This window comes from Lonchura striata, chromosome 3 (assembly GCF_050655825.1).
Source record: "Lonchura striata isolate lonStrDom1 chromosome 3, ASM5065582v1, whole genome shotgun sequence".
Taxonomy (NCBI): domain Eukaryota; kingdom Metazoa; phylum Chordata; class Aves; order Passeriformes; family Estrildidae; genus Lonchura; species Lonchura striata.
In genome coordinates this window covers 47376814-47403624 of record NC_140705.1, presented here as the reverse complement: position 1 = coordinate 47403624, position 26811 = coordinate 47376814, and the positions used below count along the sequence as shown (strand labels likewise).

At 37.6% G+C, this 26811-nt stretch overlaps 1 protein-coding gene across 7 annotated transcripts in view; it reads left to right on the top strand.

Annotated features, from left to right (window-relative positions):
• Positions 1-26811, top strand: part of HS3ST5 (heparan sulfate-glucosamine 3-sulfotransferase 5) — a 192542-nt gene that overhangs the window by 1216 nt on the left and 164515 nt on the right. The window contains exon 1 of one of the 7 annotated variants that reach the window (XM_021555513.4): positions 18-196. The exons of the other annotated variants lie outside the window; for them this stretch is intronic. The gene's annotated coding sequence lies outside the window, so the exon portion shown is untranslated. Of the gene's footprint in view, positions 1-17; positions 197-26811 lie in introns of those variants that run through there. 7 annotated transcript variants of the gene reach the window in all.

Sequence of the window (26811 nt, the reverse complement as noted above, 5' to 3'; positions counted from 1 at the left end):
GGCGAGGGGAGGGGAGGTGACAGCGATCCGAGGCAGGAGGCGGCGGGGCTCGCCGTGTGCTCCTCAGAAGGACTTTTAGCTGCGCGACCGGGGTTTGGATGTGGGCGCCGAGGGACGGGGTCTGTGCACCGCAGCGGGCACCGGCCGGGGCGGGGGCGCTTCGTCTGCGCTGCGGGTTGCTGCCTGCAGCACCGCGGTGAGTACGGGGCTCCGCGCCTCGCCGGGGTCCCTCGGGGGCGGGTAAGGTGTGGAGGGTGCCCTGCCGCGCTTGGGGCTCCCTCCTTGGCGGCTCTGCTCCGCGCCGTGCTGGGACCGGGGCACGGAGGGCACGGTGTCCCCCGTACGCCCCGGGTACTTCGCTGCTCCTCGGTTTTGGCCACCGGTGTTTCGGACGCCGCGGTGCCACCGATCGGACTCGGAGCCGGAGCTCCGCCGGGCGCCTCACCTGCGCAGCGGAGCAGCCAGGTGCTGCGCGCTGGGGAGCAGAGCGGAGCCCCGGCCGGTGCCCCGGCGCCGCAGCGAGAGGTGCCCGCGGCTCCCCTGCCCGCTCCCCGTCCTGCATGCTCTGTCCTCCTGCGCTGCAGAGGGCTCCGGTGCGAAAACGCTTGTCCCTTAGGGAAGCGTAATGTTTGTAAAACGTTGGCTGTCAATTAGCGGGTGTCTCCGCTCAGCTCGGGTTTGCACACGGCTAACTCCGCTCGGGCAGGGGCTCAGCTCCGGCTACCAAATGCTAAGAACACCGTGCAAGGGGCTTTTTGTTCTCCTAGACTGCCTGGTGCGATTTGTGGGAAACACATATGAAAGCTCACAATTGCTGGCGATTTTTAAGTGGACTGGGGTAAATCATTGAAGTATTTTTTCTTCTACTGTGTGTACTTTGGCAATGATCTCTTCTCACTGTGTTTTTCATCCTGGGTATGATAACTCTGCCGTTGAAGTCAACGGCAAAACTCCCAATTGACTTCAGAGGAAGGTAATTATGGTCAATATGGAATGAAAAGGACTGGGCAGAGATGGCAAAGCAAAAGAGATGTATAAAAGAAACTTCCTCTTAGAAGCTAGCTCTCTAACCAAAGAATTTTAGCAGTGTCAGGATTGTCTTCTAGATTTTCATTGCCATTTTGCACTGGAGAATACTGGAATGATTTCTTGATGTGTTGGAAATCAAGTGGGCTGAATCCAATTTTTTAATCCATATACATTATATCACATTACTTAGTAATTGGTACTTTTTCCAGTATATCTTTTTTCTCAAAAAAAAAAAAAAAAAAAAAAAAAGTTAGAAGCAGTTGGAGACAATTAGATGAGCTCTCATTGACTTCAGTGGCCTGTGGATTGGGCCCAGGAAGTCTCAGTAGAGAAGTAACAAGAGTTATAGTACAGTTTGTAAGGAAAGGTGTTGCATAAGCATTTAACTCATGAACACCCTCTCTCTAGAGAGGAGAAAAATCTAAATGTACATTAATTTTTTATCCCATTTTATCCAACTCTTTCACAGCACAGATACAAATAAGAAAGAATGCTTCTGATTAATAATTAAAATGCCCATATTCATACGGATAACAAAGAAGATTTTATGCAAAAAAAAATTCCATTAGCAAATGGAAGTTCTAGTTCACAGAACGTCCTCTGTTCAGTGCAGTATTTAGATTGGGAGCAGTCAGATATATAATGGAGCACTAAATACAAATATTGATATTCAAATGGCAAAAGCTAGACTTATTCCTGCAACCTGACTAACCACTCTCAACTGCTTGGAATGTCTTAAAAAGGAAAATGTGATTTTATTTTTTTTTCCCAAATCTGAGCGTTGAAAGAACCCCCAAGCAACCCTACATGCTGAATCTGGTCAAAAACCTATCAAGTATCAGAAATATGCTCATGCTCATGAACAGTGTGACTACTACATTGATAGGTGTGCTGGGGTGCCACTGGCTGGATGCCAGGAACTCACCAAAACCGTGTTATCACTGTCCTCCTCAGCTAAACAGGGAAGAGAAAATGTAACAAAAAGCTCATGGGTTGAGATAAGGACAGGGGAATCACTCAGCTGTTAGTGTCACATGCAAAACAGACACATCTTAGGGAAATTTGCTTAATTTATTACCAGTGTAGGAAAACTAATAAAAACTAAATCTTAAACATCCACCCTTCCCCTTCCCCTCTCAGCCTTCTTCCCCATCCATTCTTCTTCCCAGGCTTGACTTGACACCTTAATTATCTACCTCTTCCCTGCCCGTGGTTTTGGGGGATAGGGAATGAGGGTTGTGGTCAGTTCATCACATGTTGTCTCTGCCTCTCCTTCCTTCTCAGGAGGAGAACTCTTCACACTCTTCCCCTGCTTTGGTGTGATGCTCATCCCATGGGAGATGGTCCGCCATTAACTTTTCCAACAAGTCTCCCCATGGGCTGCAGTTCTTCATGAGCTGCTCCAGTGTGGGGCCCTTCCACAAGGTGCACTCCTTCAGGTGCAGATTGCTGTGGTGTTGGTCCCACAAAGAGGGACATTACTCCAGTGTGGAGTGCTCCCTCCACAAGGCCATAGGTCCTGTCAGAAGCCTGCTCCAGCATAAGCTTCCCAAAGGGTCACAGCCTACTCTGTGCATCAGCCTGCTCTGGCACAGGCTCCTCCAGGGGCTGCAGGTGGATCTCTGCTCTACCATGAACCTCCCTGGGCTGCAGGGGCACAGCTGCCTCCCCATGGTCTGCACCTGGGGCTGCAGGGGAATCTCTGCTGTGGCACCTCGAGCACCTCCTCCCACTCCATCTTCACTGACCTTGGTGTCTGCAGAACTATTGCTTTTACAAGTTCTCAGTCCTCTCTGTGAATGCAGTTTCTATTGCTCACTCCTCTCTCTGGCTGCAATTTCTGTTGCTCGGGGTATTTTTTCTCCCTTCTTAAATCTGCTATCCCAGAGGTGCCACCACCACTTCTGCTGGTGCTCAGCCTTGGTCAGCAGCAGGTCTGTCTTGGAGCCGGCTGCCATCACCTCTGTGGGACACAGGGGAAGCTTCTGGCAGCTTCTCACAGAAGGCGCCCCTGTAGCTTCCACCACTAACAAAATGCTATACAAAAAGAAAAAAAAAACTTTCTAGTTTATGGTCCAATAATGATGTTTCCTTTTTAAGTACAACTTTGTGGTAATAGGCAAATATAAAAGCAAAGTTTGAAGTGCTGCTTTTTTTGCAGGCATTTGGTAGAATTGTCATTGAAGTGAACTGAATGTGTCACTAATACTTAACTGTGAAAAGATTAAGATGTTCATGTTACAGCGGGGAAAAAATCCTGCAAAATGGACAAATACTTCACTTATTATCTCTTCTCTCCTTGCGAATCCATAGGCAAGACAGACACCTCATTCTTAAAATGTCATATTACAGGTTTCTTTCTAATTTTCCTGTGAATTCTAAGGTTTCTTTTATCATGTGCCATATATGGAAGTGGAGGGTACATATTTTATGGGACTTTACGGGGAGTAAAATTTTATCTGATCTACTTTGTTGCTTCCTCTATTCTCCACTCTATCTGCTGTTTGCTAACACATTGTAATGCAACAGCCTATTTTTGTTGAGAATACTTCTATTTCAAGTCAAACATGAAAAATATGGTAATTACTTCAATATTAAGAGGTTTGGATTGTTTTTTATTGAGGGGTATGGCAGGGCGTGATGCTGGTGCTTTTTTTAAGATCCAAAGCTTCTTTCTGTCAGCAGTTCTAAAAATTAAGATATTATTTTAATAAATTTTTGGGTTTGTCTGAGAGCCATTGTTTGGAATTCTGTGGGTTTTTTTAATTTTGATGTTCTAGTACTTTTTCTTCAAAGATGCATATGGACATTCAGACAGATCCTGTGGACAGCATCTCCAAAACAGAAATTTAGGATTTTTTAGGCTTACCTGTAACTAAAGACTATAAGATCTGAGTATTTAAGGCAGAGTTGAATGAAGCTAGATAATGAAGTACCAGGAAATGCCAGAACATGATTCTATATAACTATTGCTCACTTTTAGCAGCTATATAAACCTCATCCTGTTTTGAGGAGTAAATGCTGTTCATCTTTATTCAGATAAATATTTCAAGATTATTTTTACTGTCCCTTGCCTGACTCTGAAACATATTTATGCCCTTGTATTGCTATGGTTGTTAAGTGAATGGTAGCAAGCATTTACAGGTATCTTGGTATTTGAATTTAAGAAGTAACATTACTGGGATTCTTGAAAGTCACCTAAATTTTGTCATTACTCCAACTTTAAGAACATTTTCAAAGTAAATTTTATTTTTTATTAGACTCAGAACACATTCATTGGATATTTATTTAGGACTATATTCTTCTATTCAACAATTTAAGAACAAAAGCCTCCACTGTAGCTCAAATCATTCAAAATATTGGTTTTAGGTTATACATTGTACATATGGAACCTGGCATGTAAAGCAGATGGTATGTAAAATTATGCATAGCATGTCTGGAAAGCCATATAATATCTAAATGCAGTGCAACAGAACAAGGAAAGAGTATCATGTGCAACTTAAAATATCAATCACTGGACTATGTCTAATCTCAGCTGTGCTTTGCTTTCACGTGTGTGTGTATTTGTGTGTGTGTGTTTTCAATTTTCTCTTATGACAACCAGGACATTTCCTTGATAAAATCATCTTCCTTAGAAAAGCATGCAGACTGAAATTATATACTACTGGCTAAATGAAATAAAAAGATGGATATGCAAGAAAACCTAGCTTAGTTCGGTTTGGGTGCAGAGCACAAATGCATGGAAATTAAAAAAAAAAATAAAACCAAGAACAGAAATGTCAATCTTTTAAGGCAAATAGCCAGACATCACTTACTACCAGGACTTTTTACTCTGTTATTTATGCTTTTGGTTTGCCTAACACAGCAACAGCACTTAACAGTACTTCTATCCTGTTGCATAAATACTGTGTTAGAACCACTCTCTCTCCCTCTCTCTCTCTCTCTCTCAAGTATTACAAGTCTGTGAGCACAATTTTTTTCCTGAACAAACAAGCATTACTGTGCATTGTTAACACAATCAGGTGAAATGGTAATTGCAGAAAGATTCACATCAACAAAACCCTTGAATAAATATTAGTCTTTAAGCATGTGCTGACCTCAAGGGGACCTAATCACATTTTGTTGAACAAAGATGCTTTTGTGATCAATGACCACGAAAGGTAATAGTTTTTCCAAGTTTATTCAAACATGTAAATCTGTGGTTATAAAATTTTGTCAGCACCAGACAACTTTCAATTTAACTTTCAGGGGGAAATCTTTAAATATTGCTATTTTTCTTTTAAAGTTTTATATACTTTAGAAGTACTGGAAGCAATTAACTGTTTTAAAATGGGTTGCACAGCTGTACTCTTTCATAGTTCTAGTCAAAATGAACTTTTGTAGATAAGATGTGAAGGATGATGTTTATAATGAAGGACTACTGCAAAATGAACTTTACATATAATAATGGACTAACAGTGCAGAAGGTAGATTTTAATAGCCAATTCTGTTAGATTCAGACATTTTTCAGGAGACAAATTGAAGGAATGTCTCCATGGGCAAACTGTTGAGTATACCCAAACAAAGGATTTTTAAGGTACTTGAGTTGATATACAACGTTTCATGCTACAAAATAAGTAAATAAAAAATAGATAATTCCTGTACTTTTTGTTCACACACTCTCTTAGTCCTTAGGCATTTTATTTTTTGCAACAGTGTTGCTTAAGAAAATACAGCTCTATGTCTGGGGGACTAAAAGAACACATTTGTCCTCATATATTACAGAACAGTGTCTAATGATTTATTTCCCTTTTGGAAATGAAAGAACTTTTATCCATTCAAATCACTGTAATACAATCTTGTATTATAATGGCTTGAACAATCTTGACTGCACACAGTTGCTGGAGTCTCCAAAGGACTGTCATAAATAAAGCTATTAGACTGTATTATAGCAGACACATATTCAGTCTACCAAGGGATAACAGGATTTTACATTACAGCAGAAAATGGTAAAAAAGTGTCTGCGAATTACGAAAAAATTATTGGTAAATGGACTTAATGAACTGATTTATAATACATATATATGTGCTAGTTTTCTTTTAAAGTGTGCATCTGCAACATTAATATTAATGAATTAATTCTGTGTAGAATTAAGTGAAAAATGAGATGACAAATAAGAGATTTGTCCTCCACAACAAGTGTTTAAGCTTGCTCAGCAGCGTGTAAACTTTCTGCACTAACTGATGGACATTTAACTTATATCAAAACCTCCTTTTCCAACCTGACATTGCTGCTGTGATGACAGCCTTAGAAAACTGGCATCTCTTGAGAGATAAGTCACTTTACATCAATGGAAATGGATTTACACTGCATCCTGGATTCTTTGCAGACAGGTTTGTTTTTATTTTTCCTCTTACTTTTATATAAGGCATGACATTTGCCAGGTATGAAGACAAAAATGAGTTTGGCAAAACCTTGAATGAACTTAGAAACAAATTTGGAAATGGTAGAGACATAGCAAAATGAAGTAAAAATATATATAAGGATGTGTTATGTTGTTGGTTTGGTTTTTTTGTCAAGAGAGGGAAAAGTGCAGTATTTTATGAAACGATCCCTAAGACAGAAGTAAGACATAAAAAAAGTGCAACTGAGGTTAAAAATAAAATTATGAAAGTTGAGTTACCTAACATGTTCTGGCCATGGGAGAAGTAACTAAAGCTGACATAACGACAGGATGGGAGCCTCAAAAGAAGACTAAAGCCAGAAAATAACCATTTCCCATGTTGGAAATCCAGATGGCCCTAACAGATTTTGTGTGCATTTGTATACACATTTATCTGTGTGTATACATGTGCATACGTATATACTTTTTCTCTTTTAATATCCAAATCTGTATAATGCCCTACTTTGTTACTTTCCTCCTCCTGGCAGGGATTTGCTGGTTCTTCCTTCTGTCTGACCATGAAGTTACAGAGGAAGATTTGACAACACAGTGAATAGCTGAGAGTGGTTAAATTGTTTCCTGAAGGTAAAACAGTAGGGTCCAATGGTTCTCCTGCAGAATGTTTTAAACCCAAGGCTACAAATAAGAGGCAGTTCTGTCAAAACAAAACAAAACAAACAAAAATAATAACAACAAAAAAACAGCTAAAAACCCCCAACCAACCAAGCAACCAGCTAAATAAAAAAAAAAAAAAAGCCCAAAAAGTATTCAAATCCTGAAAAAGGAGAAAACAATATGAATCTTTACTTCAGTGTCTGAAGCCAGTGTTACATTTTGTCCTGAAAAACATGAATCTGAAAGATATTTTGCCAACTACAGGCTAGTGTCACCTACAATCACTGTCAAAGTCTTCCTGTTTAAACTTGAAAAATCAACTACAGTCTTACACTGGAGAAATAAAAAAAATATTTTCTGTGAGTGTAATGTGGAGTTCTTGGGAAAAATGAAAATTGCAGTGGAGCAGAAGAGTACTTAATACAGCATTTTATTTAATAGAGTAAATAGATATACCATTTTTCATATAAAATTTTGATGCTGAAAAGACTGTTGAATGGATTGAGTGGAGATGATTTTGTCATGATGTCAGAAGGAAGATCTAAGGAAAAATATTTTAGATAATTTGCTGATGCATGTCCTCACCTTTGTAAGTGTAACTATAAATAATATCAGAAGTGGCAGCAAATACTTCCTCTTCATAATTTCACAATCCTGCCTCTTGTAAAAGGATTAATCTCAAATCTAAAGTAAACCAGATTTGCAGCAGGTAAAAAGTCTGCCAATGTAGAATCTATCAGTATAGTCAAACAACATGTCTTTATTTGTCTACTGGTGGAAAATTACATTCCTGACTGGTGATTCACAATCTGTATAAAATAATCTATTATGATCTTTTTGGCAAATAATTCTGAAAAAGAGACTGATAAGCTTTTTACCAACCACAGAGTTTCACTCAGAGGTAGAAAAGGTTTGAAGAGAACTAGTGAAAAATTTGTCCTTGCATTAGAAGTTCTCAGTTTGCACATGAAAAAAGTTCTGGTTACCAATGACATTGCTAGCTACTCTTTCAGCATGCTGCATTTGGTGCTTTCTGAACTAAGAATGAAATTCACTTCCTTCAGATGTGGCAAAAAACATGGGCTTCAAAAAGTCAAAATACAATTGCAGAAAATGGAAGTCAGGCCTTCATTCTGATGTGCCTAAACATATTTCATTTCTCTGGTTGCTTTTCCAACAGCTCCTTCAGGAGGGTTCCCTGGCTGCTGGTGAAGTAGATTTAGGTGAGGGTGAAGCAACATCTGTTTCCTCTCTTGTATATCGGACCTACAGTGCTGCAACTGTCCTTGCTTTCCTCCTGGTGGCAAAAAAGGGACTATTTGTGGTTCAGATACCTCAGAGAGGTTTTTGTATACCTTCCACAACTTAATAGCAAGGAATAAAAAAGGATGAATTTCATGACAGAAACTTTACTTGTGAGCATTATTCTTGAACGGAAATTTTCTTTAACAAAAATGGATTGTAAAGATTTATCAGTCATTAAGATTTGTCACTTCTTCTTTTGTAAAAAAACTAACTAGAAACTTTTGCTTTGTTTGTTTCTAGAACAAAGTAACTAGAAACTTTTGCTTTGTGTGTTTCAGAACCAGAGAGTATATAAGTATTTTTAATGATAATGTGTAATTTTCTTTTATTTTCCACGACTCTTTTTCTTGTCAAAGCAGGAAAGTATTTCAACAAGAAAAAGGAGAGAAAAATGAGAAAAGGATAAAAATATTTTCTAAACTTTCAAACAATTTCTCTTTTGCACAAAGCAAATATATCTGAAAAATGCCTCTTTGTCATTCAACTCTTTGCAAGAATCTGAATTAAATTTTAAAATTCAATTTTTCAAATGTCAATTTAGAATAGATCAAAACTTTTTTATCACAGAAATCTTGTCTTTGAAGATCTTTCAGTCAGGTCTCAAGTAAAACTTGAAGCTAGTTCAAATTTCTTTGAAATTTAAGTTTTTCTGACATATGAGTTAAAATTAAGCTGTCTTTAAAAATATACATTTTCTGTGCATTGTGATAATATATTAATTAAAAGGTATATTTTTCATTTTTCTTGATCTATAATGTGATTTTTTGTGAAAATAAGAAAAAAATAAAAAACTGAAAGAAGTCCCCAAAATATTGACACAAAGTTCTTGATCTCTCCCTAATAAAAAATTCTTTCTGCTGAGACTTTGAAGATTTTAAACTTACTTTTTCAACTTGATAAAAAAGCATTTGAAAAGCTCCAAATATTTTTCCTGATGAAGAGAATAATCCCTGCCCTATTTCCAAGCAGACACGACATTGTGCCATGGTTTTAGGCTAGTGGACAAAATAGATTAGCAAGGTAACGGGGTGAGTTCTTTGAAAGGTACGTGTTTAGTGTAGCTTGATTATTTTATTCCTGGTAATACAGGAAGACTTTAGGTGAGAAGAGAAAGAAAAGGAAAATAAGAGTCTCTTTGCCATAACTAAAGACAGCAGTGACTGGGAAAGTAAGTGTGTCTTTTTAAAAACTTTTAAGAGGAATATTCCCTACAGCTGAACAGTATATAGGCTGAGGATGCATGTTTAAAATGTGGCTAAAAGCTTGGTGCGCAGCTGGGAAGAAATCTGCTTTACTTAGTGTGGTGTTTGAGCACCTTAAGCTGCACGGGTGTTGTTTATGCGAGCTGACACGTGTCGGTAAGTGGTGCTCAGGGCCAGACAGCTGCCCGCAGACCTGGCTGCGCATCAGCACCAGCGCCCTGGGTCAATACGGCAAGCACCGCACGGAGAGGCAGCGCGAACCCCCGGCGCGCTGGTAGGCAGAAGCTGGCCACTCGCGTCTGTTTATCCCCCAGGGGCACAAGGGAACAGATTTGTCAGGGTTTGTCTCTTTTATTCCAGTAATTATGAGAGATTAATTGGGAATGTTTACTGTTGGGAGACTAATTGGGAATGTTTGTTTGCATGTTTGTTTGGTTGGGTTTTTTTTTTTCCTGTTACAGCTGCATTTCTGCTCCTTGCCTGTAATTTTTATGAATAAATTGAATGATGCAAGGTCTCCCTCTAGCCTGGAGGCCAGCTAAGCATGGCCACTTCCATATGGTTAAGCTCCCTTAGCCTCCCAAGCACAGGCTGCATCTAGCCTGCCTCTTGGGAAAACCATCAAAGCTGGGCTAGTGCCCTAGCTGTGCCTAGGAAACCCTTGGGAGACAGCTGGTCAAGTAGCCAACATAAAAACAGTGTCAGAGCCTGCCCTGACATTTTATTTTCTAGGAAAAAAGTAGTTCCAGGGTATGAATTCATGCCCTACTACAATTTAACTCATTTCCATGGATGTAATCTTAGTGTTATTTAGGTCAGTGTGACTCCAAATACATGGATGCTGTTTATTCACTTTGCTTGCTAGGAATGAATGAACTCAGTTGATTTAAACGGTGGTACTACAGCACAGCATAATATTTATATAAATAGTGTAACAGGGGCTTAATATTTGTTTGTAATCAGCCATTAACTGTGGAATATATAATAATATTCTGAAAGCAGGGGAAGATTTGAATGTGGTAAAATGTTTTAGAAAATGGTGGCTACTCTTCTACATACTTTTCTGTGTTACTTATAGTTACATTTCTTATCAAATGCTGGGGTAATTTTATCCAGAAATTGTTGTTATAGGAAAGCTATTATCTATTTACAGTGCATTTGTTTTCAGAAACTTATATAGTGTTGAAAAATCTGGTTTTTCAGAGGTACAAAAAATTGAGGGTACAAGCACTTCTTTTAAAAGATGCATTACTAACATTTTTCAAGAAATCAAACAGATGCAAAAATCTTCATTTGGGAACTATCAGTATTGTTTGTGTCAAGAAAACAAAAATAATGACAAATATTTTAGGGCAAGGTCTCAGAAATCAAACTCCTTTAAGTTTTAAAATATTCACCTTTTAGCTAGCTGGAAATTATGCTTACACAGGATATTTGGATAGTTTTAATTTTTAGTTGAGTGTCAGTGGGCTAATTACATTAAAAATAATATTTAATTTAATTGTGGGGGAAAGTACATTTAATTTAGAGTGACTTATAACAAATTTTTATTTCTTGATACTTAACATCACTGCACATCTTTTACAACATCTACAAGTCATCTTTTCTAATCTTTCTTCATCTTTTATTGCTGAGATTTTGCGAGGTTTTATTATTCTTTCACTGATGCAGGATAGCACAACTTCAAAAACAGTGAATATTAGTCTGGGTGTGGGTACATTGAAATGCTGCCTAGAAGAGACTCTACTCAGCATAGTCCTACAATATCAGTTTTGTGGTTCATGAGTTGCATATGTAAATTACAGTGCTCTTGGGGGAAAGTTACCTATCAGAGAGATAATAATTGCTTCTCTGAAATTAGTGGTAAAATAATTGCCTCCAAACGCTGTGACCCCAGGTGTGTGGTAAGACTGAATCTCAGGGGGAAGATCATGAGGTCCCAGTGCCTTCTCTGGACATTACTTCCAGTTAGGGTTTCAGCAAGCTGTATTTAATACCTCTGGAGGTTTCAAATTAGGAGAAAGAACAAATCTAAATACTTTAGCCATTTCTTTCTCTAATTGATGCTTTTAGTGGAGTTTCAGGGAGTCTGATTTAATTATTGCACAAGTACATATATAATGAACTTGATGTATCCAAATTAAAAATAAAACCTGTATCTGAATCTGATAAATAGGCAGTAGTCTAATACCAGTTTCATTATTCAGTAGAAGCTATTAGGCTTGACCAAAAAAGAAGTGAGAATTATTTAGAAAATTGAAATTTAACGAAGCATACCAGGATTTTTAGCTTAGCTTAGTTTAGAAGTTGAGATGATATATAAGTCACTTACTTTGTTTAGTGAAATCACTGAGTTCCCTAAAATTCTTCATGCTTGGAAAATTATGTGTAGCTTGCAACTCCATAAATATATTTAGAAACAGTAGGGTAGGAGCAGATATTAAAAGATCCCTTGTAAACATTTGAGAGAGGTACTGTACAATTGTTCATGATATACGTCTGCATATTGATTTCTAATTTATACTTTAATATATATTGTGCACTCTCGCCTAAATGGAAATTAATTTTTTCTCTTGGTATGGCATATAATGATTAAGGAGATCTGAGAGTATTCTAAAAAGTTTAAGTTATTTATCACTGATACTTAAAAAGGAATAGTTAAGTAAGTAGATCTAAAGCCAGCCTGGAGCTTCTTTGGTGTGTGTCTGAAGCATGTCTACTAACTACAACTGTAATTCACGATCTAAAGAGCATCCTGCTCCTTGCATCCTGCTGCAATGCCTCTGGTGCCTCTGCCTTTATCTCTTCCTTCCCTTCAGTTTGGTCTGCAGGGATGATAGATCTTAGTGGATGAATACAACTCATGTAGTCCAAAAAAAGAGGGATTCATACCAAGCAGTTGGGTAGTGAACTAGTAGCCAGCCTCAAATTTGTGTCAGACAAATGATTTTGAGATGTCTTGAAGTGCCTTTCTTTCAAAGATGAGGCTTTTTTCTCCAGCCTGTTTCTTGGGAAAAGCTCCAAATTAAGGATCCAGCTTTGCAAATCCCTTTGCAGATTGCTTCAATATCAAAACATTGCATTTTTCAGCAATAAATTGTCTATTAAATATCTCAGTCCATTTGACAAAGGTATTTTGAACAGCTGTTAGGCTGAAACATTCAGGGAGAAAGATCATGACACATTTGGTGGCAATGTGGTACCACTGCCAATAGCTTCCTATAAGCTGTGAAAGAAACAGATGTTACTCTGGCCAAAATTGTGCCTTCCCCTTGACTGCTTTCAGCAGGGTGCAGGCCTGACTCTGACCCCCACTCCCTGAACTAACCTTGAAGCTGCTGTTACAGTGATGGAGACCTCTCAATTAGCCTGATCCTGCAACTGTTTGACACATGCTACAGCAAAATTGTCCTTGCCTGACTGTGGCAGCTGTCGCCTCCAAAGTGATCCTGCCTGCTTATAACTCAAAGTATAACTCTGTCATACATACACTTAGTGCAGAATGGCTCTTAAAAGGCATTTTAATCTGCTGGCATTTTAGTTCGTAGGCCTCTGGGGTCAGTTTGAAAAATTACACTAATGCTGAACTTACTCTGATATTCTGGGCAGCCTTCTGAATTTTAAATAACTATCCTCACAAGGCTACCCTTTTCAAAAATTATCTTAAAGACTGCACACAGAATTTTAACTCTGTTCAGTTACCACACTGATATGCAGGCTGAATTTTATAAAAATGTAGGATACGAATCTCCGATTTCATGGATACCAGCAGTTATTTTAGTTTTCATTATCAGAGTATCTGTTCCTACAGTGCTAACTATATGAGTTCTGTGTTACAGTAATTGTTAATATTTGCATCTGAATTAACCGTTCTGCATTGCTGGTTTTGTCACTGACTGCCTATTCAAATATGTGGGATTATTTTGAAATCTGCATAGGAACTGATTATTTTATAGTCTGAAAATAGGCAAGGCAAAAGATACAGGTCCATTTTTCCAACCAATGGCTCTTCTTAATCCATTTCCTTACATGTATATACAGAAAAAATAAGATTACCCCCTCTTTGCCTTTAGAAATACTAATGCAAGTATTTAATATTTTGCTTATTCAGCATTTGTTGCTTCTCCCAGTGAATTACATGAATTGTTACTGACTCTCATCTCAGCCTGTGTTGTACAGCTTCTTCTTCTGCTGTGGCCTCTTCTGTTGCAAAATTGATGAGTTGAGCTTGTCCAGCTCAACCAGTTGGGCTCCTCTTCTGCTCCTCTACCACCCATCTCCTCTGATCTGACCCTGCCCTCAGACTCTTTCCAGAGTGCAGATTGCAATGGGCATCCAGCCATGGAATGAGACCAGATTTTGGGCACAAAATAAACCCCACTGTTTCCAGGCAGGGACTGAAACCCGTTAGCCATCTGTTCTGCCTGATCGTCAGGGATAAGGGCTACCCAGAGGTAGATTTTAGCAAGGCCTTGAGCAAGTGTACCTTCTGATTTATCTGAGCCCTCTCATGCTTACAGCCTCAAAGACACGCTAAGCATTCTATACTCTCAGTATTGAAATCAGATTTTGAAAAGCTGTAAACTGTTCCCATTTCACAGCACATCTTCTTACTCAGCTTGACTGGAGCTGTTCTCCTTTGGGAGGAGGCCTTTCTGAGCCAGAGGGAAAGGGAAGATGAGCTCAATATATTCCTTGTTCTACCAGCTGCCACCAAACATATTCATCTTCCCTCCAAGGAACTGTGAGTCCAGATCCATTCACACTGTGCACCCTGATGAGACAGAGTGACATCTTCCATGATAGGTGATGAGGCTGTGGTTCCAACCTCAGGGGGTTTTGTAGGTTGGTTGAATTTTTTTTGTCACATCTAATGAAGAATACCAAAGCAGATGTGTTTCACTGTTGTACTTTCAGGAGCAGAATGAAATAAAAAGCCTAGGATGGCAGCTACAGTGAACTCTTGCAGCATGCTGTTTACCTGGACTGTGAGGAAAAGTGATTCTTTGGCTGCTCAGTCTTTTCTGAGTGCTCCAGCAAGCTCTAGGAAGAAAGTTGGAAAAGGCTTGTTCACTCTGCCATGTGTCCAGCCTTTTTCTAGTTAGCAAAGAGTTTCTAGAATGCTTCTTCAGCTCCTTTTAAGATCATGTATCATATTTTTAGATTGACAGCAAACTGTGCCTGGCAGTGACATCTGCAAGCTATTCTTTCTGGGGCTGAATGGTGGCTTTTGTGTTAGATGTGTGATGCATAAACACACCAGTTCTGCTCTTTGACTAGAAGGAGGGCACAGTTTACTTCAGAGGGTTTATTTTATCCTTGTCCTAGTCTAACATCATTGCCTCCGTATGAACTGGGTGACTCTGATTGTTAGTTGAGGTAGACAGTGGTTCTGATTATGCACTGGTGCATTTTGGTACAAATACATCCCAAATAATACAAATAAGAATGTAAATAATGTTTTATATTATTTACAAATCAGGAGGAAATAAACCCTTATTTTAGTAAATAAATTGTTCTGTTAATGTCTATAAGCATACAGTTGTATAGAAGATATAAGGATATATCACAAAATCCCTGTCTTTTGATTCTTTGCAAGATTCCTCTTTCAAAAGTTTTGGTTGGGGTCCTTAGGATGACAGAGTTCTGCTGTCACAATCTTCTGCTTGATTATAGTAAATTTTCTTATTTTGGGAAAAACTTTGCTGAAAAAGAAAAAAAAAGAAAAGAGTAATTTCATCACCCTTCACTTCCCCCTCTTTTTATGAACCACAATTACAATTTTTATCCAAAAGATTCAGTTATTGAACAACACAATACTGTATAACTTGCTTTCATAATGCTAGTGAACCATGTCAATTTTTCATTAATATAAGAACTGACCTTTGCTTTCTTATCCTTTCCTCTCTCCCAGAATTTGACACAGAATTTCAATGTCACAGGAAGAAAATAACATTACATCTATGCAAAAATAATCTCCTCCATCATATATCATTCTTAGCAGCATCACACTTTCACCTTTTTCAAAATTAGAAGTTGAATTAATAAATTGGTGTTTGTTTCAATCATGATGGAAAACTCTGCCTACTTAAACAGGCTCATGCCCTCCCCGTAATTGAAATTTGCAAATATTAATGTGATTATACTAGTGTTCTGTCAATAAATATTATCAACTGAGTTCATTTGTGTGGAGGTCTTGAGATTTCTGCAAAATTATTTTGCATTGTCACTCTAAAGGTTTCATATTAAACCTAACAGATAATTACTATCTTTTTGTAATTAACTCAAGTCCTCTCAAACTTTATATAACATGTCAAGGGAAATAAAGTATACAGCTCTTGCACATGTAAGCAGGCAGGAGGAATGCACACTGGTGTGACTGTTGCTTATGAAGAGTTGCAACTATTTGGAGAGGTGCAGTGGCATTCCTGCCTGAAACTAACCAAGTGACAGATAATCTAGGTTTGTCCCAGGTGTAACTTGTTCCCAAATGAAAATATACCTCTCCTGGCCAAAAAAAAACATCCAGCACTGTCACTGGGAGACGTAGCTCTAAGCTCCTACCTTGTCCTTAGGTGGCAACTTTGTGAATAAAAAGTGACCCTGTAGTTAACAAACTCCTGAGCTACTTGTAGGGAAAAGCTGCTGGAGGAAGCTGAATCCTTTTGCACAGGGCCTGACACAGCCAAAGCTGAAGGCACGGCTGTACACCACGAGCAGGAGCTCTGCCTGTGACGGCACCACTTGGTGTCACCTGCCCTACAAATATCACCACTGGGTAAGCTCTAACTACCTGAGCTATGTTTGATAACCCTGAGGAGTCAAAACATGGTTTTCAAGGGGTTAGAATCTCTGAAAATGTCCCTGAACAGAAATTTCCATGATCAGCCTACCTTGAAAAGTCAAGGAAAACAGTTTCTCTATTTATCTCTGAGGAAAACTCCAAAATCATGCAAATCACTAAAAAGAAAAATACTTGAATATTTTAATGTGTATGAAAACTGAAATTCCAGAGCCGAAAAACTGAAAAAGATAAATACAAAATTGTCACACAGATATATTTTTTTCTTAAAATGCATTTGCTCATTCCAGTGATATTTGACTGAGCTCCAGGTTTTTAAAAAGTATATAGTGAAAAGATTTTTTTTTTCTAAATTTATTTAGAAATGTAACTCTCTCTATATTTTTTTGTAATTGTTTGGAATATTCTGAGCATTCAAAGGAATGAAAGAGATCACTTATCCTCTGTGTTTGGCATGAAGGGTGTCCTAATGCACATTTAAGCTTTTCATTGTAGAAGAATGCTATCCTGTGGATTGCTTGCAGAAAATGGGAGAAGCTATATCTGATATAGGCAGTCAAATGACATTATGTGGTACACAGTCAGCATATTTCAAACTAAGAAATCCTTTTTTCTCTTGTTACCTTCAAGTTTTGCTTGAAAATATTGCCAGATAGCTGTGGAAAAGTCCTAGTACAACTACTGAGAGAAAACTTAAACTGTCATTGTGCAAAACTGTAAACTTAATAAAAATAACTTATTGCAATTATTGCCTCCCAATTTTCTGTGTTCTTTGTTTTGAAAAAGGTCAGACTGAATTATCATATTTTTCCTCCTGACCTGAAAATCTATGTTGGCACGTTTTATTTTTTATTGGAACCTGGCACAGCATTTCTCTGGTAATTTTCTGAAAGTTCTATCTTTTATTTTTAAATAAAAGCAGAAAATCAAGGTGGGGGTGAGGGCAAGGTGGAGAGAGAAGCATAAATCTTTAGCTGTGACCATGACAAAGATTTTGCTTTTTTTTTTCTTTTTTTCTTTTTTTTAATGAAAGTGACTGGCACTTGAATTTTATTATTTGATATAGTCTAATTTTTGGTGTGAATAGTCATATTACAAAGCTCTTTGTATCTACACTGGGCCTGAATATAAACCACATCATAGAGGCATATATTCTATTTAAAAACACAAGGACATTTCAAAATATGTTGAACTATTGGTACTTTAATATTAGTTTACATAGATATGTTTATCTATTTATTTATTTCTCTTTAGGCATTTCCAGTGTATAAATTGGAATAAATTTTTTTACACTTATCTGTCAATAAAGGTCATTACTTTTTACATTCCTGTAGATTTCACAGTTGAGCAAATCAAGCTTTCATCTAGCTGAATTGAATTTACCTTCTTTTTATATATCTGGGCATTTTCATTTTTCAAAACAAGGTGCTTACAACTGTTTATAAGGAGACAAAAGATACTTAATTTGACTGAAAATGTTCAAATACCCAGGAAAAAAGGATACTACACTACTAGTAGAACAGATATCTGTACCAGAAATGTCCAACACCTGTAATTTTTTAATATGATTAAAACCATAGGCTTCTCTCTGATAAGACAGATGCTATTTCATAAAACTACCCTCATCTATTAGTTCACACACATGCCAGTAGAATAGGTGAACAATGAAAAAATGAATTTTATTGGAAATTATCCATAATTAAATGAAATTATGGTCATTTCCATAATAAGGAACTTGCTTTTCAGGATATTCTTTCACAACATTCTTTCACAACACAGCTTTAAAAAATATTTTAAAAGAAAACTATGGGGAAGCTTCCCAAGTTTTACTATATCCACCCTAAAGACTTTTCGGGTATTTCCTGCATCTAAAATAAGAGAAGATGCTATTTACCAAGCTGTTTACCACAGTATTTTCTTGTTACAGCACAGATAAAAAAGAGAATGCTGCAGATCCCATTCCCAGTGTGGTCAGAGGAGCATGGTCCCATCATCAGACTATTGTTCTCATTAAACACAGAACCTCTGCTATGCTTTTGGGAGATCTTGAGATCTAAAGATTAGATTTATCATATAAACAGTAAATTGCAGCTTCTGCAGCATCCATGACAGTAACACCATACAGAAGTAAAGGTGAAGTCTAGCACAAGCTGTATAAAATATTTTATAAGTTTCTGGGACAATCTGAACATTTGTGGTCAGGTGGGAAGATCTGCAGTGGACACCTTTCTCTGTGGCATTAATGTGAACATGTATAGTCAAGGAAAAGTGTGGAAGGGCTCTGAGGATGCCAAAAAAAGGACAGTGTCAACTCAAAGGAAAAGCAGTGATTCTTTTAATTCAAAATATCTTGTATGTCTCGCTGGACCTGTAGGTGCCAACTGACTGAGCATAATTTACCAGTCAGAGTTTGGGTGTGAACTGAAGTAGAGGAGGAGGAAAAAAAAACAGATGTGCAATCTGCTAGTGATAGCTGCATCACTTTTGCTCTTTCTCAAGAGAACCTGTGGCATAACAGAGGTGGGGGTTAATGTATAACCAACAAGTAAACTCACCTCGAGACTGTAATATCCCTACACCAGCTAACTGATAAGGAGCCTCTCTCTGATCTGAGATGGTCCCACCTGGGGTGAGAACATAGGAAGACATCAGGCTCTCTGGGGTGATGACTCTCCTCTATGTGATCCGGTGTGTGACATGAGCTGGGCTCCCAGCATGGCTCAGTGTGGGAATCCCTTTGAGATGCTCAGGTAGGACAAATTTTCAACAGCTGCCTTGGTAGCTAATTAGCCCTATCCAGGCTTTGATATTTGGTTCAGTCAGTACATGATGAAAATACTTATTTACATATTTTTCACCTGTTGCCTGTTTTTCTATCATTCTAGGGTTTCTGAAAGTGTAATATAATGCCAAGGTTTCCTGGAGTAATGGTGTGTTTGAACCAGTATTATTTAAAGGACTCCAATTAAGACCCAAACCAGATGACTCCTAATTTTTAATTTTTTAACTGTATTACATTTTTCATCTTGCTTTTTCATGAGTTTTCTTTCCTGGGAGGAATTCAGAGAAGTCTAGTGCAATAGCAAAAGAAAAACACATCATCTTAATGGAAGTGATTTTTTCTTTCAATTGATATTGAATGAGATATCCTGCCTTTGTTAAAAAAAAAAAAGGAAATAAAAAAGGACTAGGAAATTTAATATGTTTCTTATTCTTTTGGTGTCATTTGTACTAGATTGTTAATCTGATTGTAACCTCAGAAAAAGGTCATGACAGCCAATATCCCACTTGCGTTCTTCTTTTCTTTGCAAACTTTTGTACTTAAATTTCTTTTGCATATTTATAACCCTTCTGCAATTGTACACAAGTAACTGATATTTGTGCTAAATCTTGGCAGTAGATAAATTTGCATAGTGAGTTGGTACTTGAATTTGTGAAGGAAAAATAAGAGGCAGGAAAGGACAGGAAATTGCTTTTGTGATGTGTTAAAGTACTCTAAAATGATCCAGAACCAAACCATCCCCACAATGTGGAGCTTTCTTATAGTCAGCTACACACTGTGTCACTTGACACATCAGTGGGCTCTAATTTATCACAGAAATGTAGCCTGCCATGCATTAACAAATAAAAATTTGTTTCTTTCCTTTTCCAGTATTCTTCACCCACTATAATAATGCTGGACTTCATTGTTTTGTGTATTGAATCTGCATACAGGGCTGATGGTTATATCATTGGGAAGGAACTAAATCTCTGCTTGTCCGTCCAGATGAAGGCTGGATCTCTTCAGTATTTTGCACATTTCTGCACAGTTCATAATGTCATATGCCACTGCCTCTGTGACTGACTGCAGCCTGCAGAGTGACTGTCACCATTATGTTGTTGACATGGTCACCCTTTCTGGCATGGGAAGCGTGCACTAGCTGCATTTAAGGTAGGGAAGCTGGTAATTTTTTCAGCTCAGAAGCTAGTGGTGAAGGATCTCCTCCTGGCTAAATATTGAGGGCAGACATAACTGCAGGGCAGCACAGGTCACCCAGCACTACAGCATGGAATAACTTATCTCCCCAACTACCAGCAGCACATCTTCAGATGCTGGCAGCAGAAACTCATCTGCTGTGGGTCTGTGGCAGGCCAGAATAGCCCATGTCCATGGAGTTGTTAGCATCTCTGGGTGGGAATGTCTGTGTTTCCTTGTCTGCCCTTGGAAATCACAAACACTTATTTTCTCTCTAGATGTGTAGTCCTTCCCACCTGTAAGATGGTGGTGTGATGAGAAATGTGTGGCTTTGCACTACAGAGCCTAGAAAAAGGCTTGTCCTGCTCACATCCAGGGTCTCCTGTTTCTACTTGTGTCTGAACTGCAGAGTGGGTGCACCTGGGGGACGGGGGATGTTCCTGTCTCAGTGACTGGATGTGCATCAGACAAGAAGGGCAAGAGAGACAATTAGCCATAGAATCCCTAGGATGTTCCAAGTTCATGTTTGAGTTTCTTAGCCAGGAGTGGCTAATTTCTTATTAACTAGTTTTTAAATTTTATTATGTCTGTGGTAGAGCAAAGATCCTCAATAAACCCATTGGTTGACCTTAAATGCCTAAATATGTATTTTAATAATTTTATTTGTTCTATAGATCCTCTTAGAAACAGGCAGAAGAGTTTTTTAGACATTAAGTATTAATTTTGTAATTCAAATATAAATTTCCATAATCATGTAAATGTAAGTTCTAATTAACAGTATAGAAATCAAATTATTCTGTTAATCCGTGACATACCATTTAATTTGATATTTTAACCATGATGAACTATAATTAGATGAAATATAATTAGATCAAAATAATGTCCTGAACATTTGGTAAAAAAAGAAAAATATATGGCTGTGCACCATTATGATAAATTTATTGCAAAAAAACAAAAACTAGTTGATTCTAAGTTGGTTTAGTGGTCTTTCTCAGAATATGACAGGAGTAATTTAAAAGAGTTCTCAGTTTTATCCACATTATGCATAATGAAACTGTCAAATTGAATCATTAGTATACTAATTTTGGCTCTCTTGTATTGTATATTATTACAAAATCTTACAATGATGGGGAATGTATATAATTGTTGGGTGCACTAACAGCTTGTCTATATAAAAGGAGAACAATTTTAAAAATAACCACTGCTTTCAGATGTGCAGTTTGAGAAACCTTATTTAGTCATCCAAAACAAGAAGAAATTAAAATCAAAGATCATGATGGCAAACTCTTAAAATGACTAGGAAGGTTTTGAAACCAAGAGCTCAAATGTTAGGAAACGTCACAACCAGAGCACTTTGTTTTCAGCCCTCTTATAAGGGTGCATTATGATTCAGACTTCAATGACATGAGTGTGCAGTAGTTTTTCCTGAAGGAATCTTGACTCATCTGGTATGATGATTAGAATGGGCTCTCCAGTGAGCAGTACTTCAATTATATTTTTTTTCTTTTTGTTTTTTTACCAAGTGAGCCTGTGCTTTGTTCACTTCATGCTATTATGATCTTATTTTGACTATAGAAATCCTGAGTTTTTCATTGGCTTTTTTTAGTGTTCATTGTTGAGATTTGCAAAAGTCACTAATGTAATTATTAATTTTCATATATCCTGAAGAGTAAATAGATTATCATTAATACATTTTCACAGTTCAGAACTGAAGTTCATTTAAATGTTAGGACATGAACTCATTTTTGCTGTTCAGCTTGAAATTCTACTATTCATACAGGTATGAAGACCTCATAGGGAAAATGAAAGAACAAGGTGGAGAAGATGCCTGGTTTCTTTCATAGATATATAAAAAATTTCCTGTAGGAACATTCCAGCTGTTCAAATGTTCATTCCCAGAATGTGACTCATTCAAGCAAAGTTCTTGCTTTTAAAACCAGAACCAAAGAACAGATTTTCCTAAAAAACAAAACAAAAAAAACCCCAAAAAACAAACAAACAAACAAAAATACCCCAAATGAAAAAAATATTGAGAGCTCTATTTTATGAAATATGGGATTCTGGGATGGGGGAAGTTTGTGTGTGTATCTTAGGAGACTGCAATGTTACTTCTCCAATCCGTGAAGAAGCAACACACCCAGAAAACACATGAGAGCAGATGGGACCATGGTTGGGTGATATGCTAACACTACCAGAATGGTGGTCTAATTTTTAAATACAGATTGGCTCATTTACTTGGTTGTTTTTTTTTTTTTTTTGGTTTGTCTTTCATTTTTAATGCATTTCCATGTGTCCATAAAAATCCTAATAAATAACAGATGTAGAGGTCTATCTAAGATCTATATTGAAGATCTGTTATCAGTTTAAAATTCCTGGAATTAAAATGACTGGCTTTTTTTTTTTCTCTACATTTGAATTGTGTATTTTATCAATAAGCTGGATGTATGTAATATGTGTTTTCAATAATTTTTTGTGATTCCCTTGTTTTCACATATCACATATTAGAAATAGCTACTGTATAGGGCTTTTCTCCTACCAGAAATTCTTTGTTTGAAAAGAGCCTTTTCTTTTATTAATTACAATATCAAATTCCAATTATTACTCAATTTGGATACAATTAAAGATTTTTTTTTTTTTAAATACAGTATCTTTGGGTATTATTGTTTCTAGTAGTTAATCTTTGTGGTTTGGTTTGGTTTGGTTTGGTTTGGTTTGGCTTGGTTTGATTTGGTTTGGTTTCCTACCATCATCCCCAAAAGGAACTAATGAAACTAAGCCCCAGTATGGCACTTTGTTTTGTATTCATATGGACATTCTTTTACAAGATCCTCAGCTTCTCGTGTCATAGGAAAAATGTGCTTTGCTGCTTTTTACAAGAGCAAGGTTGTTAAACTCTGGTGTCTTGGCTATGTTCCAGATTGACTAATTAATATTCTGTGTAGTTTTCCTAAAATTTCAAATTAAAAGATTGGTTTTTAATTTAGACTAGTAGGAAGTAGAGTATCATATACTGCCCTGCAGAAAAGGCTGCATTTCTTACTGCAATTTAGTATCATGAAATGTCATCAACTCTGAGGAAAAATAATTGTGAAAGAGTTAGTGTGTTCCAAGAAGATAAGTTTGTCTATTCAGAGCAGTGCTTACCTGTTGCAGGATATCAGATTTTTGGTTGTAAATTCTAATTCATGTCAAAAACCAAGTCTTGTAAATGACTCACTTTGTAAATGAGTCATGTATGGTACATATGGTACAATAACATGACAATGTTATTGCATAAAGATGGACCAAAATGGATTTGAAGACTCCTGTGACCTTACTGACCCCTAGGAGGACAGAAGTAATCAGAGTCCTTGGGAACAGATGTGCCCAGGGTTGCTAAGTAGTGCTTTTGACTTGAGGGGAGATGGGGTGATACACACACTTGCCTTTCTATTGAATGTCACAGCTGGCCTGGGCAGATGAAAGCATCTGGTGCTCCGCCTGCAACGCTGCTTCGCAGTCCCCTTACCACAAGCTCTGTGCTCTGCTTGATTCCCACACCTGTCACTTGCATAATAGAACTGTGAATGACCCCAATGCAAAACTAAATTATGCAATTTGTAACAGAAAATTTACAGTTTCAAAATCCAGCCATATAATTGTATAAATAGAGATGGAACTAAAAATACAGTACTGCAGCTGTGTTTCATCATGTGTTTTGGGAGACAACAAAAGATGAATATGTCCTTAATGAACCAGCTCTCTCTTTTCCCACTCTCTTTTATCTTTCAACTATAAGAACTCAGTAATCCCATTGTGAAGGTGTTGAAAATTAATGTTATATTTGATTATATTCAAAGTTGTTGAGTCTTTTCCACTGGTATGAGTAGGTTGAAGAAAATAGTGGCTCAAGGATCTTTCTTGAAAGAAGTCTTGTGATGTGATTTTGAGAGAAGGTGTTTCTGATACACCTCAGGATTGTACAATGCTAACCAGTCCAACCTGTGGACATACCATGTATTTCTGAATTACATAATAATCCACATCAAGATAATTAGGATCAAATTTAAGTCAGATACTGAGGAGTACTGGCTTCTGAATTTGGGATGGACTTTGGCTGGGAGACTTCAGATTATCTCTTTAGGACATCTGCTTCCTCCCTCTTATTGTGTTCTATGCTTCCAAGAGTTTACTGTATCTTTCCTTGCCATACTTGAGCCAGAACAGTCAATCATCCCAGATATATATAAAAAATATTCCTGGCAGCTTGGGCTGCCAACCCATTTGTACCTGAATTTTCAGAGCTTTTGATAAACTTATTTTATCTGAGCTAGTCTCCAAATGGCAAGGTCTAGTCTTAAATCAAAATCACATAGTCCTGGTGAAACTGAGTGCCTCACCTGCTTTAGTGCCACTACATGGCTTGGTCCTTGTCTGTCACCTCCCCTGTAAAGAACACTGAGAAGACATTGATTTGAGGAGTGACTCTCACTGGGAGAAAGGGTTTGAAGACATCCCTGTAGCAAAAAAGGATAAAATAAGAAAGGCAGGAGGACATTACATATCTGGGCAGCACAGCTTGCCATGAGCTATTTGCTTCTCTATTTGGAGAATGAAATAAAGCAGGAAATAAAAATACTTGGGTAAAATAGCACTTGTCTGAGCTGGTAGTGGTCTTTTGAGGAGGGGTAAAAACCTGATGGTGGAGGAAGAGCAGAAATCCTGATGCCACATTGTACTGCAACTGGCTTCTGTCCTAGCCTGCAGCAAGGCAGGATTATCAGCAGGATTAGTGAGGCAAGGAGAGACCACTGCTCCTACACATTATCTCCCCAGACCCCAATGACTCTTGTCAGAAAGTTTTAATAGCTTCATGATTCCTGATGACACTGTGCCTTTTTAATATCGGGGGTTTGAGACACACAGGTGCATTATGCTGTAGTTATTACCCATTGGTCAGAGATGCTGTCTGAAAGTCACCAAAGCAATGTTCAGGTTTGGAAAAGCCAGAAAAAAAAGTATTTACTACATCATCTTGTCCTTTGGAAGGGTCATTTATTCAGTGCAAGTGTCACAGAACTCTGTCTTTCTCTACACTCACTCTGTCAGGCTATCAAGAGAGAGAATGATATATTCTTCCAGTGTAGGCATAAGTACCTTGTGTCATCAAGTCCCCATATTGTTACTGAGTCTCTTGAAAACTCCAGCCTCTTGGCACAGGTTATTCCTGGGAAGAGTATGGTGTGGATGGGTGCTGGAGCCCTGCTACAGAATGTGGTGCACAGGGAAGATGGGATAGAGCCAGCATGGTGGCTGCATGGCACCTGTCTTTTGGGTCACAGAGCCTGTGTGACTGATAGCAGGAATAATTTACCAGAGCAGGGCTCTGCCACTGGAGTCAGACTGTGACAGAGTCTCTGGTGGGTCTGGAGACAGATGCACCATTTAAGGATGCCTGTCACAAGGCATAAGGTTCAAAAGGGCTGGTTCCATTGCTCCGACACAGCTCACTCCTCTCCTTTTTGTTTGGGAGAGCATAATTATCTGGGTCATATGTTACCATCTATAGAGGAAATGTGCTGTGGTGGTTAGATTTTTTAATGTTGCGTACCCAATATCTGACCCTATTAAGAGTTTTGACCATTTTTCCTTTCATTTTTAATTTGTTTCTCTTGATCTAGAGGTTATGGTATGTGAATGGTAGTGCTATGGGTCAGGCTATCTTTTCTAGGCCAGAACACAAAAGGACAGACAGTCAATATTTTTTATGTGCCATAACTATTAGTTTAACTGTAACACTAATTCATTTCAAATAGCCTTTTTAAAGCTTACAGTAACAGAAATGTTTGTAAATAAACACTGACAAAGGGTATCACTCTCTAAAGTTTTATGGGCTTACTTCACTTCTGTGACATTTCATACCATTGCCCCAGTTTCTAAAATACATGGTATTTAGGTATGTTCATTAAGAAAAAACAGATGCACTCATTGTCAATGAGGCAAATGATCTTAATGTAGAGAAAAAACAGATTTTTAAACCACAAGTCCCTACATAAAAGTATTTTTTTATCATAGTAAAAGTATTATGGGCTAATGTCTTATGAAAATGTAGTAAAAAACCAATAAAATTTATCTACAGTTTTGAAAGTTTTATAAAGTTATTCACATTCTTTTTTATACAATGTTAACTCCAAGAATTTTGCAAGTTACTTTAATGATAGCTGTGATCATTGTATTCCATTATGTATTCAGAAATTGTAGTGGAATTTTGTGTATTAGTCTGAATAACTGAAAGCTGGTAGAGATGTTTATGTAGTCCACAAATGCATTATGAAAGTACTTAATCTGAGGAAAACGCAATTGTATGTACTTTTATTATGTACTCTTTTAGATTTAGGTAGAACAGAATATCTCACAGGGCATTTTAAGATATTAGACAAAATTGAATATATTGCCTTAGTTCATCATCATTTTAAGTAGTGGTGTTTGTTTTTTTTTTTTA